The 22,462-nt window shown below is 48.5% G+C and overlaps 1 protein-coding gene across 2 annotated transcripts in view; it reads right to left on the reverse strand.

Moving 5' to 3' along the window:
• The window catches only part of RAI2 (retinoic acid induced 2), a 58,664-nt gene extending 40,425 nt beyond the window's left edge, over positions 1-18,239 (reverse strand). The window contains exon 1 of one of the 2 annotated variants that reach the window (XM_032840812.1): positions 18,046-18,239. The gene's annotated coding sequence lies outside the window, so the exon portion shown is untranslated. Of the gene's footprint in view, positions 1-17,463; positions 17,817-18,045 lie in introns of those variants that run through there. The other variant, XM_032840811.1, reaches the window with a different exon arrangement.
• Positions 18,240-22,462: the final 4,223 nt, after the last annotated feature.

Consider the following 22,462-nt stretch of genomic DNA (forward strand, 5'->3'; position numbering starts at 1 on the left):
TGACAAGTCCTCCAGACAGGGCGATGCCTCACTCCAACAGTCACGCCGAGTGATATCTTATTTCAACACACTGCCTGATTCCTTCAGAATTCACTCACGGCGGCAGCCACCGGAGGAAATACACACTCATCACTGAGATATTAAGGACTGAATCCTGAAGCTTAATTTTTCATTAGGGCATTGTGCCATTTTTCAATTAAGATCGGTTTTTTTGTTTTGTTTTTTGGAAAAGTGCTGACGTGTAAAAACCTCATTTCCTTCCTTAGCACAACGGGCCTATGGATTTTATTTTTAATTGATTTCCATGTGTTCCTGAGAGTGGCAGAGAAACTGGGCTGGTGAGCTGCGTTTGCCACCATGTTCCTGGTGCTGGAAAGGAAACTGCCGCTCTGGGAGAACAATGCTTTGGAAAAATCTGTAAAACCCAGTCGAACACACCTAAGGTTTGTATGAAAGGGCAGGCATTACTCATGGGGCTTTGACAGTGAGAACGGAGACTAAAAAGCCAGCCAGCCCTTCAGTAATGAATGTGCCTGGATGATCTGGCCAGGTCTAATTTAGAAGCCAAGGAAGAATGTTCTAATAATGTCTCCATAGTGTGGATTCATTGCGTTATCTTTTTATTCAAAGCGTTCTCTGTGTTTTTGAATAAAAGAAGATTCCCACCACCCCCTCCCCCAAATCTAGCAATAAAAATACCCTTGGTCAAACCAATAGGGTCTGTGAGGGGCTTAGGTTCTTAACGTAAGGTTCTGTTTCCGGCTAGAAATATTGTTTCAGAAAAAGCAGAAGCAATGATAGAAGGACCACAGGAAACATCTGTGTATACAAACAGGCTAGCTCACTAGGAATAAAAATGCATTATGCATCATGAAGGTCTAAATATTTTTATTAACACAGTTTGTTAAGCAAGAACGGAGAAATAAGGTTCCCTAAGAATCCCTCATCAAATGCATTCTTCAATATTTCATTTCATTCTTAGGAGAGCAGTAACTCTGAAATCTTATCTTAGATTTTAGCAATGAGTTTTCTATTAAAAGTTATTTCTTTTCCATCTCAGGCTGAGCAAAGCTCTGGGCCAAGGGGGTTAGGGAATTTGTTTCATAAAACTGACAGCTTGGCGAGCATTCAATCACTCGGCACTACACAGCCCAGGAGAACAAATAAGTCCTTTTCTGATGCTGCTCCAGACACATGACGAGGTATGTTCCATAGCTTTCTTCCCGCATTCGTACTGCTTGCTTCCTGCAGCAAGAAAAGGGGGGAGAAAGCACGTCGAGAGCTTCGACGAAGCCTGGGAGGAAGTGAAATTAATCAATCGCACTCTCATTTGTAAGGTGGAAAAAAAAATGAGCTCGTTGGCTATGCTGTTTTAATGGTCGTGACTGACCTTCTTTTCCAGAAGGCCAGTACGTTCGGGGAACTCTCAGCCATTTTGTTGTCCTGTCTTCAGTGCTTCTAGACACGTGTCTGCATGATCTGATAGCGGCTTTAATGGGCCCGATAAGGCAAGCGTGGTGGCTGCCTTTGGCAGAGGGGACGCCAAGGGCAGGCTACTGGCTCACAGCCTGGGCATCGTCCTGGGCAGCACAGACCAGCCTGCCCCAAATCCTGCACCAGCAGGAACCCAGCTCAGAAACTTCCTGTTGTACAGGCCGAATTCACAGCAGCCGGAGAAAGGAAACCATTACAAAAGTTCTGCCCTCCCCTCTAAAAAAAAATTACAAGGACTTTTTTTGGGGGGGTGGTTATTCATCCATACGGCTAGGACTGAAAAATTCTGTGTGAGACACAACTAATCTACGCTGTTGAAAGGCAGTGGGTACTGCCGGGGAGAGGTAATGGACAGGATGTGGGGAGGGGCTTCTGGGGGGCTGGTGTGGCCCCCCGTCTCCATCAGGGTGCTGGTGACCTGGGTGTGTTATTTCATGTGAAATAAAAACCCTTTTAAAATGCTGATACTATTATTTAAGCTTTTACCCACTATGTCCTTTATGCTTGGTTAAGAATATACCACAGGCGATTTCGCTGTAACGAACATCCACTCCTTATAAAGTGGTACAGAAGGGCGCAGAGAAATGACAAAGGTCGTTTTCACTCTCAGACTCATTAGAGGACAGCGTACTGTTGGAGGCTCTTTCCAAAAACCCCAGTGCCGTTTGGCGCCCTTCTCGCTCCTTTACTACCTGAGCCACGTGGCCAGAAGAATCTAAACCTTACTTTTTTTCACATCTCCCTCTATATTTCCCTTTCTCTTTTGTTTCCCTGCACTGACCCTCTCCTTCTGATGCCTCTCCCGGTCACTGGTGTCACAGGTGCGAGGTGAGGGTTGTCACCTCACCCCGTTGTTTCTCTCTGCATTTCTGGATGGAGCTGGAGGCTTGTACCAGGCCAGGCCTTCGCAGGAAAAAGCCATCTCATTAGCTTTCCATTCCAAGTGCCCCTCTGTCCTCCCTTTACAACATGTTGTCTGCTATTTACTGAGGTTTATTTTGCAAGAGAAATACTTGTGGTGGTGGGGGTGGGGAAGGGAAGCTTTTGAAGACAAAAAATTTGTCATTCGGTTTCAAAAGACTTATGAATAATGGAGAGCTACGGTTCCTTTGCATATGAAGATCCAAAGGGTCTACCGCTACAAATGATTTTGTGTTTTGCTGCTGTTCAAAAAATAAATAAAGACTTTTTCTAACTGCGATTTCAAAGATGTAGGAACGTATTAAGGAAAGAAACTGTTCTCCCACCTCGGATCCAGTTTAAAATACTCCCACATCCGATTAAGGACCTGCGGGTCCCAAATGCTGGCAGAACCAAAGAATTTGTTCATTCACCTGAAATTCACCCAAAATGTTCCAGTGAATCCCTAGGGTTGGAAGTGGGTGGGGGTGGGGGGCGCTACAAGAAGGCGGCGACACAGGCTAGTTTCCGGGAAAGCAGAATGGAGTTCCCAGGCCCTTTAAGAGAAGACTTTCATTTGGACCCAGATAAACTGTCTGAAAGGGCTTGGGATACATTCTTGCCTTCTCCATTTCCAAGCCCCCTTTCTGCTCTGCGGCGGCATCGCCATACTGAGTCCCCAGGAAGAACTGGGTCTTCACTGCTTGGCCCAAGATAGCTCCCCTGGTAAGTGGAACGACCAACGCATCCCAGTTTGCCCAGCACTGCCCAAGGTTTAGAGCGGAAAGTCTCATGTCTCAGGAATCCTCTCAATCCTGGGCAAATGGGGACAGTTGGTCAACCTAGTAGCAGGCCACCAGCCAAACCCCTCTCTTCCTGCTGAGCCCAGTAAAGGCCTGAACTGGCAGGATTACTCCGTGTCCCCCACTGCCTACAAATTCTGGCCTATTTAAAGCACATGCATTTGGAAAGTGTATTTAAAGCTGCCGACTGAAGGTGCTCGGGCTGTTGACTATGTCTGTCAGGTTTTCTTTTTCTCCCCCATTTTTTGGCCCATTCGCTGTTTTCAACACACTCCCTTCAAGATTGGGGGCTCCAGATGATTACATGGGCCAATGCCAACATTGTCTGCCCACTCGCCGGACTGCAAAGGGAGGGAGGGTCCGCATACCCAATCTCCCCCCTCTCCTGAGTTCCCTGACCCATCAAGGGGCCTAATCCGTACCAGCCATTACCGAATCCCAGGGGTGGCCTCCTAAGCACTTCTACAATCCAACCACTTGCCTCTGCCACTATGCTACTTCAGTTCAAGGTCGCTGCTCTCTGGGATTACTGCAACAGAGCCCCCTTTTGGGTCTTCTTTGCCTCCTGCTAAGGAGGGAAAGTCTCCACGAAGACAAAAAACTAACCACAGAGACTAGATAATGTCACTGGCCTCTATGAAACTGTTCAGGATAAAGTTCTTCTTCAAGGCTAACAAGACTCATTATGATCCGGACCCCACCTACCTTTTCTGCTCAGCATCATAAGCTCACTTTCCTCAACTGTAAATGAAAGCAGCTATTTCTAAAGATTACTCTGTGGTTTAAGTGCGAGCATGTATATTAAATTTTTGGTTGGGTGCTTCAGCTCCACTGTGGGTTGGGAAAAGTTGAAGTCTTTCGTGCCATCCACAGGAGTCATAAAAAGGAACAGGTCAGGGGTGCCTGGGTGGTGCAGTCAGTTAAGCTTCCGACTCTGGATTTCCGGTCAGGTCGTGATCTCAGCATCCTGGGATCGGGCCCTGCGTCAGGCTCCACGCTCAGCACAGTGTCTGCTAGAGATTCTCTCTCTCCTTCTCCCTCTGCCCCAACCCCTGGCTTGCATGATGGTCCCTCTCTAAAATAAATAAATAAATCTTAAAAAAAAAAGAATAGGGCATTTGGCACTAGTCACTACAGAGATGGGGCAAGCAACAGATTTCAAGGAAGGAAAGCAATATCCCATACAAATAGGAGATGATGAGCTTCATGTTCTAAATGTCCAAAATGGAGTTGAGGCTTGGTCTGGCGGACTGGAGGAAGGCGGGTCTTGCCCCTGCTGAGTGGTGGAGACAGAAGAGAGGGAAGAGGGTGGGGCCCCACGGGTGTGCTCCGACTTGCTGAGCTCTCTCCTGGGGTGGTGGCCCAGAGCTAAGTGAGATGATGGAAGTACTCAAAGCACAGGAAGTTGACATTTCCACCACCGATCAACAGGGATGGAACCCCTGCAGTAGCAGAAACGGGCCTTGAGTTCATGCCTTTGAAGACTTGGTTTTGGAAACAGATAAACTGGAAGAAATGTGTGTGTTTGTACTTTTTTTTGTATGAAGCATATTACTACCAGCATCTAAGTGCTGTAGAGCACAGTGCCAGGAGCCAAGGAGGGCTGGGTTGTTAAACATGGTGATTAAAATGAACTTTAGGAAGTGCTGCCTGGCTCGAGAGACTGAAGGCTGGTTTGAGACCAAGCCACAAAAAAAGACACATGATTCCTGCTCTCCAAAAATGAAACAACTACAACAACAAAACAAAGAGAGAAAATGGCAAGAGGAAAGAACAGGCTCCATGGGAGAAAACACAGAAGATCTGTGCACACTTAGACCCAAAGTGATTCCACATTGCTCTTTCATTTTATAAATATTCATAAGAAAAACAGCCTAACAGCTACTTTCATGAGTAACCTCAGCTACTTCTTTACACCTGTCCTCCTTCCTTTCTCCTTTCCTTTTTTTTTCTTTCTTTCAAAAACAAGAACAACATTCTCAGCACCACTGAAAGCTAGATCAAGAGTCAAGGTCTCCAACATGACAGTCCCCTTTCCAGGGACCTCTCCAGGCCCCCTGGCCACTCACACTGCCTCACCTCTAACACTGCCCCATGGCAAATAGCCTTTGCCCTCTAAAAGGGACAAAGGCTTTAATTAGGATGAAGATACATGGTTGGGGGACCTGGCTCTGTCACCTGTCCCTTCACCTGCCTTTTTTTTTTCTTTCCTACTTAACGTTTCTGCCACTGTTTAATTGCAGAGAACAGCAGGCTGGACAACAAATATTCTTACGTGTCCATACTTGCCCATCACCTGGGCGCTCAGACAATTCCTAGACATAGTACCTCTTGCTTCACACACACACCGCCCTGCCCCCGGCTTCCCATCTCCTCTCCCAAGGAGCCCCAAATTAAAATGAGTGCATTCCAGAACAATTGCCAAGGGATTGACCAAATCTAACTGTGGCCCAAATAAAGTTGGGACTGGTAGAGGGCCAGGTCTCCAGGACAGCAGCAAGAAGAAAGTTTCTCCCAAAGGACCTGAGCCAGCAACCCCTGCTGTTCTCTGTGCACCAGAAGCAAACAGCTGAACCCCAGGCCATACCACTTTAAGATGCAGGAATTAGTCCTTAAGCCCAGGTAGATAATGTTCAACCAAAGACCCTGGCACCAGCAGCACCAGGGAAATTGTTAGAAATGCAAATTCTTGGGCCCCACTCCCGACCTGCTCCCAGGGTTGGTCCCAGGAATCTGTATTTTAATAAGCCCTCCAGCTGATCTGAATGCACACCAAAGGTTGAGAACCACTGATCTGCAGGCCTCTGAGAAAGGGAGGAGCTATGCTCGACTGGGAGGACATTATAGGAAAGCTGGGAGCAGAAGGGCAGAAAGGCACCATGAGATGGGCATTGCCCAGAGCTGTACTGTCCAAGACAGTAGCTGCTAGCCCCAGGTGGCAATTTACATTTTGAATTTTTTTTAAAAAGAAAGATAAATATCTACAATCTCACTTAAATGTGGAATTAAAAAAAAAACTCATAGTAACAGAGTAGAATGGTGGTTACCAGAGGCTCAGATGTGGGGGGAAAGGAGATGTTTTTTAAAAAGAAAGAAAAAAGAACATAGATGTGGTTGCCGAGGACTTGGGGGAGGGGACCTGGGGAGCTCGTGTTTAACAGGCACAGGGATTCCATTTGCAAGATGAAAAGAGTTCTGGTGGTAGATGCTAGCGACAGTTGCGCAACAGTGTGACTGTCCTTAATACTAGTGAACTATACACTTGAAATGCTGAAGGAAAAAAATTAAAAAGAAAATTAATTAAAAATAAAATTTTAAAGTCAGGTCTCAGCCATACTAGTCACATTTCTAGTGCTCAACAGCAACTTCCCCCTAGCAGTTACCATATTGGACAGCCAGCGTCCTACCATAGAGTGTATTTCTAGTGTAGAATGGAAGTTCTACTGAATCAGGTGGTATAGGATCCCAGATCCACCTCCTACGAGCTGTGTGACCTTGTGTAAGCTACTACCCTCTCGGAGCCCTGATTCCTCCTTTGAGAAATAATACCCACCTATCTTATTAAGGGGGTTACAAAACTGGAAATAAAATAATAAAATGTAAATCACCTTGACAACCGTCCAGGCTATAGCAGAAGCTTGAGAAATGATAGGTCATATTGTTGCTATTATGATTTTATGAGCAACCCCTGGAGATATTTGCTAATGGAATGGACAGTCTGCATTAGGTAGGACAGACTCCTTCTTCTGTGTTTCGACTGCAAGTTTCAGCACCTGTGAAAGTGGCTCTATTTCCAGCAGCACAAGTCAGCAGTACCGTCCTGAAGCAATACCCATTTGTCGGCCGGCTAGAAAGGTGGCCTCCCCATCCAGAAGCAGTCCGTAAGAGACTTGTGGTAAGGCTACAGTTCTTGAAGCCAGAGAGCCTCAATTTCTGTGGGGCTTGCTTTCTTTCTCTCTCTCTCTCTCTCTTCCTTCCTTCCTTCCTCCCCCGCCTCCAAACACGAATGTCATAATCCCTGGAATGGTCCATTACGGTAGAATCAGGGCTTCAGTGTTCTTCATCTAGAAAGATGCCCAAGAGATCTTGTAACCTTCTTGCAGATCTCCTCCAGATAAGAAAACAAACGAACCCCCAGATAATTGTACAACTCAGAGGCATTATCCTTACCGAAGGCCAGTCATGAGGGGGAGAATGGACTGGGAAAATGGGAAGAGGGCTTCATATGTGGAGTTTTCTTTTAACTAAAGAAACAGGGAGTCACGGAATGTGACTCCTCAGGGCTGAGGAGAGAAGGAAGGTGGGTGGAACCTGTAAGAGCCGGCCACAGAGTTGAAAACACGATCAGGGATAAAAGGCCAGGCTCCCAGAGTTCAGGATGCACACTCAGACACCACGTCCAAGATGCCAGTTTTCCCTTTCGAACTCCTCTGGAGATGCGACTCCGTGCTGCCCATGGGCTCTGGACAAAGCCAGCGGCCTGTGGCTGATGGGTCAGAAGAATCGAGTAAGGGAACTCAGAGCAAGACTCTTGCTGCGATTGGTTTTTCTGGCTTCAGAATCCTAACAAAGGCTTCCCTTCATGATCCAGTTAGGTCTCCTGGATGAGCAACGTTGGAAAAAATGGAGGATCCAACATGAGCTGGACAACTTCCGACTTTGTCAAAAAAGACGTTAAACTGCAAATGCCAGGGACTATCTTGATCATTCAAAAAAGAGCCGTAAACAGCAAGACAAGTAGGAAGGCCATTTTAGAATAAAGGGCAGTTCTGTGAAATGGAAAAGTTTTGGCTTTAAGAAGGAAACTCACCACATTTTCACTTTTCTTTCATTACACTGTGAATGGGCAGAAATTCTGTTGCATGCCTGGCCTGTGGGGACCAATGGTTTATGTGACATTCTGAAATGGTTCCCTGCGTGGTTTGGGCTATAAGAATCAGACTTCATGACCCCAGATCCAGCTGCCCGGCTCCTAAGAGCAAAAACAAAGCTTGAGGTTTCTTGGTGTGGGTGTGTCCAGCATGGAAAGGCAGGGCAGGATCAGCCTTTTCTTGCCCTCTTAAAATGCAAGTGATAAACCACAAAGGATCCTACAACAAATGGTCTCAGATTGAGATTTTCGCATTCAATAATTTCATATTTAGTCTAGCGGGTTAGTGATTTTTTTTTTCTTAAAAGGAAACTGCAGCCAGAGCTAATTGCTCAATCTGAAATATATCTGGACATTGTTTAGATGTTGGAAAGGAAACAGTGATGTTGGAGAGGTTTAGCAAAAAGAAGGGCATTAATTTAGAAAAAAAAAAGCAGATGTAAATTAATAGAAAATGTAGCCCCAGATGATTTCTGTAGTGCTGATGTATACAGCCAAAGAATGAGCGCCCCTATTCTGAGCTTTCCTTGATATTTTTCTTATTTCTAAAATGCAAAAGGAAATTCATCAGCATGGGCTCAATCCATTCCCATCCATTGATTTGTTGGCCAATCAATGGCCATTGTAATCTGAAAAAAAGAACACCAGTTTCGATGAACCTTTCCAAGTGAGGCCGTGTTCAGCTAAGCTTAATAAAGAGAAAAACAGCAAGGACCATCTGGAAAACACTCTTCCGGAGTCGCGAAAGATAGTGGCAGCCTTTGCCCAACCTGCTATAAATAAGTGTCTCAGGAAAAAAAACACCCGATTTTCAAATCTGTTTCTACTTAATACAGCTGCGATGGAGTTTATTTAGCTTTTCCCTATAGCAGGAGGACTGTTTGCATTTTTATGACAAGGGTCTAAATGTGTTTCACAGCCACTGCCACTGCCATTAGTTTGAGGAACCACACACCACTTGGACCTGTCTGTTTGCTTCTGCGGCACACAGCGGTGGCCCCGGTGGCCTCTACGCCATGAAACTGGCCTCCAAAGCCCAGATTTATGATCCTGCTTCCTCTCCCAGTCTTGCAACCATCACCCAAATCCTGGCTGGCTACTCAGAATGACCAAGTGTCCTGGGCTACAAGTCAATTATTTATCTGCCTGGACTTGGCACGCTGTGGATGTCTGCCAAGCTCACTGCCTCTTCCTTCAGGACGACAAGGAAGGATCGAACTGCTCTCCAGGAGAGGCTAGAACTCACCCACGCAGGTGTGCTGCTGGCTTGGCCCACCCCGATGTGCTCAGCTTTTCCATCTCTCCTCACTGGCGGAGCCTGACCCTTGGAATGCCCTCAGACACTCCTTGGGAAAGGTCAGCCTGCCTCGATGGCCGCACCGTGACACTGACCCCACTGAGGTCGGCACTGAGCGCTGCCCATGGCCCATTGCATTCCAAAGACCGGCAGGACACACTGACCTCAGGATGCTCGCCTGGGTAACGTGTGACCCACCTCTCTGTTCTTCTTCTGTCCCCCTAGCGCTCATCCCAGTTCCATGTTTTAGCCCCAGGATGCCTTCCCTGAGAATGCATAACCCCTCTCTCTAGCCTTTCAAGGGACCCTCCGAAAGAGGACAGCTAAGGGCTTGTCCCAGCGTCAGCCTTCCCCCTGCCGCTGCTGACCACAGGCATTACCAGGTCTGAGCTGCCTGCAGGAGCGCTGCTGACATCCTGTTTCCGAAGCAGAGCTGCTGCGGGGACGCGAATGTGTACGAGAGAGAGAGAACTGGGAGGGCTGAGAAGGACCACCTAGATCTGAATGCCCCGGCATCTTGGAAAATACCCCATCTGCCCACCACTGACATTCTCCCTCAACAGCCCTGGAAAACATAGACATTAGTGGCGGGTAAAGGGCTGCCACGATCTAAAATGAGTCTATTACAGGGTTATGCACAGAGCTCTCCCAAGTACACTAACGGGCTAAATTAATTGGTTCAGGCTTAAGATGCTACAGGAGAAATGACAGTGGAGAGGGGGTAGGATAGACGAAGATGCCTGCTGGCTTTGAAGGCATGCCTGGAATCAGGTGCACATGAAAAAGAAATTAGGGAGGAATAAACCTGCTCTCTTTATGAAAAACCAGAAAAGCCCTTATTATTACAGTATCCCTAATTACCTACATCTTATTTAGTTGCCTGTGCTTATACAATCTTACAGACTCATCCACCAACCTTAGAGTGAAATCAGGCACATGACACACCTCCAGGTGTTAATTATTCGCCCCCATGAACAGTATATATAAAAGTCCAGGGGATAAACTGTGTCCTTTGCTATTTCAAAATCAATTCGCCAAAACCCACAAATTACTTATTAAACCTTGGTCTACACCAGTGTTTCTCAACCAGGGGCGATTTTGCCCCAGAGAGGACATTTGACGAAGTCAGGAGACATTGTGGGTTGTCACAACTGCGGTGGCCAGGAACAGTGCTACTGGCATCCAGTGGGAAGAGGCCAGACGAGCTGCTGACATCCTACAGCGCACAGGCCCACTGATCCCAACAAGGAAAAATCTGGCCTAAAATGTCAACAGGGCCAAGGTGGAGAAACTGTGCGCTAGATAAAACCAAAATGCTCAGCCTTTAATATTCATCTATTTGGCAGTCCTCAAAGGGAGAAGATGTCATTTCCCTTGACATCTAAGGTTGGTTTACATATATGTTAGCTAAGGACATGTTTATTCCTTTCCAAATAAGTGCCATAGGTTCTCAGTCTCGACCTAGGAACATTAAAGAAATACTGTGAGAGGGGTGCCTGGGTGGTTCAGTTGGTTAAGTGCCTGACTCATTTTTTTAAAAAATACTTATCTTTTTGAGAGAGAGGGAGTGGGGGGGAGGAGTAGAGGGAGAGAATCTTCAAGCAGACTCTGCCCCCCACCCATTGTTGAACAGGAAGTCCGAAGTCCAATACAGGGCTCAAGCCCACAATCCAAGGGATCATGACCGCCTAAACCAAGAGTCAGATGCTCAACTGACTGCCCTACCCAGGAGCTCCCATGCACCTGAGTCTTGATTTTGGCTCAGGTCATGATCTCAGGGTTGTGAGATTGAGCCCCACGTTGGGCTCTGTGCTGGGTATGCAACCTGCTTAAGATTCTCTCTCTCCCTTGCCCTCTGCCCCTCCTCGCCCCCTGCTTACATGCTCACTCACATTTTCTTTTCCCCCTTTCTCTCCCCCCCCTAAAAGAAAGAAAGAAATACCGCAGTGATGGCAGGGGTAGAAAGGGTGCATTTTAAATGCATATTTCATCAGTCTAAATGGATGGAAATTAATATCCCATAAAATAAAATGATTATCTAGTTATGTTCCATACAAAACCAAAATCAATACATCGTATCTTACTTAACCTGCCATTAGAGCTTTTTAAAAAAACGAAAACAAGGAAATGCCATTCTTTTCCATTTCTTGCTAACTGGGTACACATTTCTGAACATGAGGCATAGAAAACAAACAAACAGACAAAAATCTTTTTTTTTTTAAAGCAGATTTTTCCAGAGCATAAAAAGCTTCCTGAATCATTCCATTTTATTTATTGTAGATTCAATCATTCTTAGTGAGCAAAACGTGCAACCCATTCTCTTGGTTATGCCTGCCTGGCTTTCCAAATGCCCTCAAAACTGGGATGATGAATCATATACTTTGGCCCCACTGTGTCAATTAATAGTAAGCGAAGAATCCCACACAGCCAAGACAGGACTTTCTGCCTGATGTTTCTGTGTCTGTGGGAGCGTGAAGTTGGGATGGGGTGGGGGGGGCATCCTTCAGCCAATTGTTTCCAGAGCGTCTTAAGAGCAGGTGTTGAGATTCTCTAAACTTCCTTCAGTTCTAGAATATTCTGTGTGGCTCTACGGTGCCCCTAAGGTGGGGGTGGGCTTTCTTCAGGAGAAATGCAGGTTCCTAGAGTTGGCCTAGAGCTTCCAGGCTTCAAGTAGGAAGGAAACAATGGCTGACAGATATACCATCACGACCCTACCAGGCCACCATTCCTTTCTCTGAATTATAAGGCCAAAGTGGCCATACGCACAAAGGCAAAAATAACAACAACGACAAAAACGCCCCCAACACACCCAGTCTTGGCTGCCAGCAAGGCCCGAATCTGCTGTTGAAAAAGAGCAGTTGCTACAGTGCAGCTGGAGGAGCTTTTCCAGGGAACTGGTAATACCCTGGCTGTTAATGAATTATTTTTCGCCAGAATGTCGGATTCTTCCTGTGCTCCAGTAAACAGTCTGCTTCTGCCATGGGAAACAAAACCAGCTCCTTCCGAGGAGCTCAAGGAGGTCAGCCAAGGGTCCCCTATGGGGGCAGCCCCCTCAGGGGCCAGAGCCACAGGGCCTGACCTATAAATCACCACAGCCCCAAGTTCATTAGTCCAGCCTTTTCAATCTACTTGGGCCATGCCCATCTCCCAGGGAAGGGCCCAGGAAGACCACAGCGCTGGCTGGGAGCCTCCCCCCATCCCCAGCAACCGTCCCTTTGTCCAATTTCCTCGTCTGCACCACCGGGGTGTGTAAAACTGGGCTTCCTTGCATTTATTCTGTCTCTTTCAGAGAAACTGTATGTATCTCCTTGCTCTTGTTTTCATCAAGCTGTCAGGAAATAACTATGTGCATCCTCTTTTTCCCTTTCCTTTCTATAAGATTGGCTCCAGCCCCAAATAACCCACTCTCACCATTAGGGTGTCTACTTGGGACACTCTTCTCCAAGCACAAATCCCCAGGAAGGATATTCCTAGACAAGGTGTCAAGGAAATCAGCTGCTCAGGCAGGAGACAGCTCTCCACTAGACAAAGATACCAGCCTGGGGTGGGGTGGGGTGGAGGAGAGGAGAGGAAAGGGGTCACTTCATTCAAGCCAGCCCTGCCTGTTCCCAGCCCTGCCTTGCTGTCTGAGCTCCCCGAAGTTTTAGGAGCCCACATTCCTCGGGGGAACCTAACTGAGCAAACATGCTCATGGATAGCCTTGATGAGGCAACTCCGCTCCAAATAACACCTTAGCTACTGAAAATCAAAGTTGCCCGAGACCAGGCTGCCAGCCCGTGCCTCCCATCTGCCATGGAGACGGAGGGTCTTCATGTCCCCTAAAGTACCATGAGGCTGAAGGCGCAGGCTGGTGGTTAGTTGGCTCTAGAGAAACACTGCCTAACAGAAATAATATGTTGTCACTTTTCTGGTAGGCACATGAAAAAGAAAAAGAAACAGGTGACATTCATTTTAATACTGTAACTTAGTTGACCAATACAATCAAAATACTATCATTGTACCACGTAATTAATATAAAAATTATTAATGAGCTATTTTGCATTCTTTTCTTTTTGTACTGAGTCCTAGAGATCACGTGCATACGTTATCCCGCTGGCGCCTCCTACTCTGGACTAAGCCACCTTCCGACTACCAATAGCCACATGTGACTTGCGGCTACTGTAGGAGATGGTACAGATAATGGAACATTTCCATCATCGTAAAAGGTTCTATTAGACAGTGTAGTACAAGACCAAAAAGCTGTGGGAAGAAAGAGTGACAGTTCAGAGCAGGGTGATATTGGGATATTCTAGAAGCCCAGACCTACTATTAAGGGGAGATTAAAATGGGCTTTTATGAGAATCCCAGGACCCATACCTACATTGAGGGGGGGGCTGCCCCATAGCAGTGGGAAAGCCAGCAAGTATAGTAATTGGTCAAGGCATCTCCGGGTTGAGCCGCCCCCATCTTAGCTCCTCTGATCTGCTTCAGGCAGGGGCTGGGACAGAATATCGCCAAAGTCACGTATGTTCTTTCAATAACAATTCTGGGTTTGCAATCTAATTTGGTGAAGCAGATAAAGAAACATGATCAAATTATGTGTGCCTGTGTTTGCCCATGTATGTGTGTTTGTGTGTGTGTTCTTGGTTGGAGAGGGAAGGAGGGTCATGTGCAAAACCCAGAAGTACAAATGCGACCACCAAAATCACCTCCTCGCCAGTTGCCATCAGAAAGCAGGAGAGAGGTAGACTTAAGAGGCTCATGAAAAAAGGTGGAGCCACAAAGGAGATGCCTTGGGTCTAGAAAGAACGAGATGATGGGCATCCAGGCAGATGAACAGGTGAGAGGAAGAAGTGGTAATCTTATCTCCGAAGACAAGAGCTGCCAACTCTATGGCAGGGATGGCACCCTGATCCCCAAACCAAGCTTAATTCAGAATCCCACGCAGGCTTTTGTACAGGGGAGAGGATAATTTGCCAACTTCTGCCCTCCGTGAGCCTTGAGAGCCTCATTCTCAGAGGTCCCCTTCATATTCTGATCAGGGAGACAGCAGAATCACATATGGATTCCAATCCTGGTTCTCCCAGTGGCTCCAGAATTTCTAGCGGGTTAAAGGCTACCATCTTGTTGGAAAGGGACTAAGGGACTTGAGTACATGATGCATGTGCGTGGTAAGACCTCATCTCATTTTTATTGAGAATTTATTTATTCGAGACAGTTTAGAGTCAGAAATACTTTATCCATCCTTTGGTCCTTCCATGGAGAGCTAATTATTTAACCTGTCTAAGCTCAGTTTCCTCACCTGTAAAAATGGGAACGCTCTTGCCCATACCACATAAACTTGTCGACTTGGACCTACCGCAGGCTAGAAATGGAGCATGACACCAAGAACTCCAAATCCCCAAGCAAAGAAAAAAATCTCTGGATTTCTCCCTGCTGAGTCTCCCTTGATGATGACTTACAGCTGCCTCCCCCCCACCATTTGCTCCATCAGTTCCATCACTTAGTCACTCAACTCCTGTTTATTAAGCAACAGTTGGGCATTGGAAATTCCAAGATGATGAGACACAGTCTTTCCATCTGAAATAGTCTGGGACTATCTGGGGTCTATGCACTTGGCACGTGAGCAGGTACCCTGGCTGACTGGGCTGCCTCACTGGTAGGCTCCCTGCCCCCAAGCTGGGAGCCAGTTTTTGAACATGGAGGGGCTGAGGACTCTGGCTTTTGGGAGAAATAAATAAGAGACTTGGAAGAGGGGTTAGAGGGATGTGCCGCTCCTTTAATTCATAACCACCAAAGTCGGGACTCAGACACACGACTGGAAAGTTCTCTGAGCCTCAGATTCCTTATCTGGAAAATAATGCCTCCATCACATCATGGTTTCCCACATGCAAAGTGTTTGGCAGACAGAGGGCAACGACAAATGTTAATTCCTTTCCCTATTTATTTCCCTCCACTACTCTCCTCCCCCCAGATCTAAGGTTAGGGAAGGAGCCAGAGAACAGACACTGGCTCTTTTCTTATTATACATTCAGAGCATGCTGTGTGTGGAGATGGCCACATCCAGAATAACCTCCATTCAGGATCAGATGGAGTTGGGGAGGCCAGTCTCATCTAGCTTTCGGGGGGCTGGAGCTAGAGCTCTGTCAGTTCTCCGGGTCCTACAGCTCTCCTAGCAACACCTCATCACACACCTCTTGCATTTTCTTTTTCTTTCTTGCTTTCCAGACGCCCTGTCTCAGAGGCTGTTTTCTGGCTACAAGACTTTTTATTTATTTTCGAGTTTTTGCCCAACTGCCCACCGACCAAGTTCTTATACTGGCGACTGGCATCACCTGGAACTCTGTTTTCTCATTTTTTTTTCCTGAGATGGGCAGGTTTTCTGGGGCCAAACCTCAACAGCAGGAAGTCTGGTGCTTCTTTGCTTGATAAAGGACCACCCCCATGTTCCATGGGCTGGTGCCAAAGCGGCCGACACCTCAAGTTCCAGTCTGACTTGGCTCACCGTGCCCGGGCTGCCTTGGAATGCCTCTAGTGGGCATCAGTCAGGATGAGACACAAGTGGCCATTTGTAGGATATTTAATGGGGGCGGGGTGTGGATTCGGGGGTGGGTAGGTGGCCTCTCAGGGCTTCTAAGGGGCAGGGAAATTGAGATGGCACCAGGTGTGTGTTTTTGTGCGTTCCATCCCACCCCCGACTCCTGAAAGTGGCACAGCTCCCCCGCTCCTCTTTGAGAAGAAAAGGCAAATGACAAAACAGCGGGGCGGGGGCCACAATCCTGCCCTGGTGAGTGGCTCCCACCCGCTAGCCTCCCCAGAGCCCCCTCCCACACTGCCACCCCTCCGCTGTACCAAAAGCACATCACAATACACTTGCAAAGTTATCCTAAGTCTCTTGGTCAATCAACAAACGATTCTGAAGACTCAAAAGGAGGAAGAGAGGCATTTAGACCACGCTGGGAAAGACCGCCTGGGAGAAGCAAAGAAAACCTTGCACGCAAGGCTAAGAATTGTTTTCTCCCTGCTGGCTGCTTTTCTCTCTGTTCTAAGGAGAAGCTTCCAAAATCAGCTAAATAAAGGGGTCACACCAGAGGATGAGAGATAATGCTAAACCAACAAAAACAAAGACCCAAATGAAACAGAGTGAGCCATGAGAATCCGCAGTTATCAAAACTTTGTTTGGCCGTATCTATTTATCATCGCTGCACACCCGGGCTCTGCGGAATATCATTCTGTTGATGTCACTTATACTCAGCAAAATATTTACACATCCTTAAAAACGCCAGATGAGGGGGGCTGGCTGCAGGGCGCCCCTCAAGCCCCACCGCCGAGGTTCTGGGCAGACCGTGAGATGCGGGCACGACAGGAGGTGGCTCCAGCGGGCACAGGTAAGAGCTACCGACAGTTCCCGGAACCCGGCCACCCAGGAGCTGCGCTCTGCCCTGCCCACCTCTCCCCTACCTGACTGCAAGAAGCAGCACACCCCCCCCATATGGTGTCAGCGCCTCCTCCTCCTCTCCCTGCCTTTCTCATTGATTAAGTTCTCAAACCATTGTTAAAGCCGGGTTGCTTTTCCCTGGAAAACTGGGCTGAATTCATTAAGCTTTCCCCTGCCACAAAAGGAATATTCATAAAAGTTTGGCAGACAAAAAGGGAGGCTGACTGCATGCCATGGGGTGGGTGACAATTCGCTCCTCCAAAGCCACCTTCTTCTTCCGTGCCCCATCCCTCTCTCCATCCATCCGTCGTGCCCCAAACCTACTCCAGGGACTTCTGATAGGGAAACACAAAGCAGCAGCTGTTTGGCAACATTTCTACCCCTCGCCGGCAACTGTGGTGGGATGCCATTTCCCCACCCAGGCGGAGCTTATCCTGAACAATAGTCGGGCTTTAAACGGCAAACAAGCAAACACACAGAGCACAACCCCAACCCCGAAAAAGCCAACGCCGAGAGAAGCGGTAACTCCCTCCGCAGCAAAAGGCACGGCTGAAACGCACGCAAAAACGCTGCGAGAACGCTGCTCGATGCCTAACATGGCAGAAAGCCCGAGCTGGTGCGGCCACCCCGGGTCTGGGCATTGGGGGGCACGAAGGCTCCCGGGACGCCGTCGCACACTCACCCGGCTTCGGGGGGATGCGGGGCTGGCCGAGCGTCACAAAGACAAGCCCAGCGCGATCTGGCAAAACCCAACTTTCCACCCGGCTCGCCAGGGCCGCCAGATACGTCAACAGAATCCATCTTTCGAAGGGCCTGGAAGGCGCCGGGTTTTCCGGGCCGGGGCAGAGAGGCAAAGCCGGCGGCGGCCCGGTGCGGTGCCCGGGCGCGGAGTCCGCCGCGCGCCGCCCTCTGTGCCGGGTGCCAGAGCTGGTGGCGGCCCGAAACCCACTTCGGGGCCCCCGCCCCGCCGGCCGGCGCCGCCTCTCCGGCCCCGCCAGCCAGTGCGCGGCGCCGGGAGCAGGAGCGGGGCCCGGGGACGCCGCACGGGTGGCGGCCTCGGCCCGCGTCCCCGCCCCCGCCCGGCCCTCCCAGCTGGCCCCGGCCTCCGGGCGCCGTCCTGCCCACGGGAGCAGGCCCCTCCCCGGGCGCCGGGCCCCGTCAGGCGCGCCCACCCCGGCGCGCCCCCTGCGTCCCGGTGGCAGGTCCGCACGGGGAGGGCGGGGGAAGGGGACCCCGGCCCGCACTGGGGCACCGCGGTGGCTACCTCGCAATTGCGGCCGCCGCCTCCAGGAAGCCAAGGGGTGGTCGCGGGTGCGGGAACTCTCCGGTCTGGCGTCGCCGCCCGCCGCCTGAAGGGGGTGCGCAGCGGTGGGAGCCGCCGTCGCCGCTGTCACCGAGCCGCTGTCGCCGCCGCCGCCGCTGCCGGTTGTGCGTGAGTGTGTGTGCGCCTGTGTCCGGGCGAGTGTGTGTCTGCGTGCGGCGCCCGGCCTTTACTATATACACCAAGGGGTGGGAGGAGGCGGGGAAGGGGAGGGCTTGGGGGAGGTGGCGGAGGAGGGGGAGCGGGAGGGGGCCGAGAGGGTACCCGAGGAGGCGGCGGCGGAGGAGGGACAGGTGATCTCGCCCACGGGGAGGGCGTGGCTGTGGGCGGCGCAGGGTGGCAGGAGGAAGGGGCGCCAGAGGCTCGGGCCAGGGGAGGGGGGAGATGGACATTGGGGAGGGCCCGCGGAGCCGGGATCCCGCTGCCAAGTGGCGGACTGGGGACCATTCCAGACCCCAGGATGAAGAAGAGCGAGAACAGAGCCCCGGAGGAAGGAAGTGGCTGGCTGATGGAGGCAGGAGAGGTGGGAAGGGCCCAACGATTACCTCCTAAAATGTCAATGTGATACAGGTAGAAGATCCTTCTCTCAAAGGTGTAAGATTATTAAAGGCAAAATTAGCCCCACGGACAGAATCTAATTTCCACAAACTTGCCTGGGAGGTGATTTGTTTCTTAATCTAACATTTCTTAAGCACTTGGTGTTTTGCCAGACACCGGGGCTAAGACCTGGGGTTACAGAGGTGACTGAATATGGTTGCTAATCAGTAAATAAATAGTAGGTATTAGTAGTACTATTGGTCATTTAAAAATAAAATCACCTAAATTCTATAAATGTTTTAAGAGAGCAAAGGAAGCAACTGCACTGGTTTAATCAATCCTTACAGAGGTAAAGATTTTTTTTTTCCCCCCTGGAAATCAAAGCAGGACGAAGGTAGTGGAGAAAGAATGGCAGAGCTGATGTTACTTTAATCAGAGCAGAGCACAGTCTGAATCCAGCTATGCTTTGCATGCTTAGTCCTCTAACTCAACAGCGTGACTAGTAACCATGACTTCCCTCTTGTAGAATTTGGGGTGGCCACACAGAGTGTGAAAGACCTAGAGAGCAGCCTGGCAAGTTTATAATTAGTATGGGAACCTGAACTTGTATTTGAGAGGTTCTGGTCAAACCTTGTTGTGTTGCAAGCATAATGTGGTAGAAATCGGGGCCACATTATGACTTTTGTGGACAATTCTGCCTTTGTGATTTCCCCTCTCCATTAAAAAAATACCTAAAAGTGACATTTTACAGTTGTATTGGTGTAAAGACAAATGTATTAATGTTATGTGTGAGTACATTTCCTTCAACCTAGAAGATCAATTTTTCTTTTGATTTTAAATGACATGAAAACATTTCTGTGGCCTCTGAAAAGTATTGTGAGCTACATGCACAGTGCCCACTGCTCGTAAGAAAGAAGTAAGCTCTGGTGGTACCATTCCTTGGTTCTGAATTTCCTCTTTTGTGGAAAAAAAAAACAACAGTTAAATTAAGAAGTACTCAGTTGACATAGAGGCGGAAAGATACACAATATAACTTTAAGAATCGATAATAACGAGTATCAACAGAAAGTACCAGTTCCTACTTGTTTTGGTCAGGCTCTTGGGGTCTTAAATCAGCTTCGAGTCATTAATGATACCTGTGGAAGTATTTGTCTGTGAATGTGTCTTCAACCATTCCAGTAGCCAAAGACTTCCTCTCGAGATCTCACAAATATTTGAATCCTTGGATCAGGTATGTGAGGTCTGTGTTGCCAGGACTTAGCCTGAATACAACTAAAGACACAGCTGGGCAATTATAATTGGGCAAGTTCATGGATGAAAGATCCATAAAGGTTTTGTGTGTGCCGAGGGGGTATGTGTGTATAAGGTAGGGACTGATACCCTGGAAGGCAATTACTAGCCTATTTCTTTTGTTGGCCTCATCACAACCCTGGGTTAATGTTTGATCCTTGCTGGCAGTAGTGATTCATATTTGCTGCCATTTGAGGGGCTTATGTTTTCAGGAAAGACTATATTAATTCAGATTAATGCATAATAAACAGGCATTATGGTTCCACAGAAGTGTACAGTGGCACCCTTCTGTATTTTCATTGTGACTGCCCTTGCAGAGAGAAGGAAAACGAAGAAGTCCATAATTATAGAGCAGGTTTGGATAGGGGAGGAGATATCTGGGGACAGAAATAAGACCTTACTATGGAAGAATCGTATTCATACAGTTAAAGGGATGCCCAAGAAAGTGGAGGGAAGAAACAATATGCCTAAATAGCAGGAAAGAACCCCCCCCCAAATCTTCCAGGTCTGCTCAGGGTGATTTTCGAGATCTCTGATTTGAAAATTTGGTTATTTTAAGTAAGGACTCAAGAAACTTCCCATCTCAGATCTGAATCTTTGATCTATACCTTGCTTTTCTAATATAACATCTCCTCATAATCGAGTTTTTACATACATGTCAGATGGATGATTCATTTATTTATCCAGTAAACATCTATTAAGCACCTGCTGTATGCCAGTCACTAAGCTAAGGGCTATAGTTAGAGAAAGGGTTAACATATGGTTGCTGACTCCAAGGAGCTCAGAGGCCAATAAACGAACTGCTAACGATACAGTGTGATACTATGTGGTGCACGGGGTTTTATCACATCGACTAGGTGAGCCCCAAAGGATTGGGGCCAGCCCTGCGTTGGGAAAGGGTGGAGAGTGGCATGGGGCAGAGCAGTCAGAGGAGACTGCACAGACATGGCTACAAGAGCTGAGCACTGAGAAATAAATGGGAGCTTTTCAAAGTAAGGGAAAGACATTACAAATGAAAGGAACAGCAGGCACCAAAGCTCAGATGCAAAGTACATTCTGGAGACTGCAAATATTCTGTGAGACTGCGTGGAGGCCGTGAGAATAACGGGGGGGGGGGGGGGGGAGGCTGGAGGGCAGCTGACGGCCCTCCTCTGTCGTCTGTCACGTAAAGGAGCTTCTTGCACTCAATGGGTAGCCAAGGAAGGCTTTAAGCAAGGGGTGACCAAGAAACATTTGGGTGGAGCAATGCTCCCTCTGTTGGTAGGTGTGAAGGGCTGACCGGAGGGAGTGACGTTGGCAGCAGGGAGACCAGGTGACAGGGGCTGCGGCAATGATCAGGGCTTGAATCGTGGTAGGACCAGCGGAGATGACCGGCAGGAACTTGAGGCAAGTTGTACTCAGGATTGACAGGACTCAGTGATGGAGGGCACGGTAGGAGTTAGGATAACTGGTACCTGGCTTTCTGGACTGGGTGATGGGGTTGCAGGGGTAGGCACTGAGAAAGACATCCTGGGAAGAGAAGCAGATTTGGGACTGGAGCTGATGAATGCTATCTGTCCCCCAGAAGCAGAATCCTGAGACAAGGATTCAAGAGCAGAAAGTTGATTTGGAAGTGAAGGTAGGAGGCCCTCAGGAAGGGACAGCTACTCAGGATTATCTCCTCTCACGTTCGTGCTTTGGGCTCTTAGTCCGAAGGAGCTTCAGTACCCCTTACCTACTGCAAGTCTTACAACCTCCTTTTCCATGTGCAGGAACAGGTGGATGGACTGGGCTCGGAGCCGTGTGTCACCAGACCAGCGTTTGTCCAAATGAGTGGAGAGCCCAGTACAAGCGAAGCGAGAAGCCAGGTTGCATGAGACAAAGTAAGTGCATGTTTATCCGCAAAAAAAGGACCAGAAACAAAAATTAAAGCCGGGAGAGAAATCTGAAGTCACGGGGCATGAAATAATAGGCAGTGGATTTTGATTAAGTGGAAAATAGATTCCAGTTTGGTTTTGGAGAGCTAAATTATTTTGCTGGATGGGAAAATAATGGCAGCAATAACACGAGTGTGTCTGAAATACTGGCCCATAAAGGACCAAGAATAGGCTGGCTCAGAGATGACCCCATGCACCCCAGCCTTCTGACGGGGAAAATGATGTTCAGTAGAGAAACACACATGCACACACGTGTGCGCGTACACACACACACACACACCCTTTACATAAGCCAAGTGCTTCTCTCTTTCCTCTTCTCTTTCCAGGTGCCAGACTTGCCTTTCCTTTTTTAAAAAATTTATTCACAAACGAACCACATTGATCTCTCGGTAAGAAAGGGAAGCTCGTCAAAGTTGCCCTGGGGTGTCAATGAGCGCTGACAATCAGACTATTATCCAAAGCACTCGCAACAGGTACCTGCTGAGACGCTCCCCCAGAGGAGTGGGGACGTGAAAGGAGACAAGGGGCAGCGGCTCTTAAACATCCCGATGGCTGGAAACCAGCATCCCCCGCGCCAGGGGGGTGACAGCAAGGGTCCCTCTCTGCCATCTCTCGGA

Source organism: Lontra canadensis, unplaced genomic scaffold (assembly GCF_010015895.1).
Source record: "Lontra canadensis isolate GAN:19392208 unplaced genomic scaffold, GSC_riverotter_1.0 scaffold116, whole genome shotgun sequence".
In the NCBI taxonomy this organism is placed as follows: domain Eukaryota; kingdom Metazoa; phylum Chordata; class Mammalia; order Carnivora; family Mustelidae; genus Lontra; species Lontra canadensis.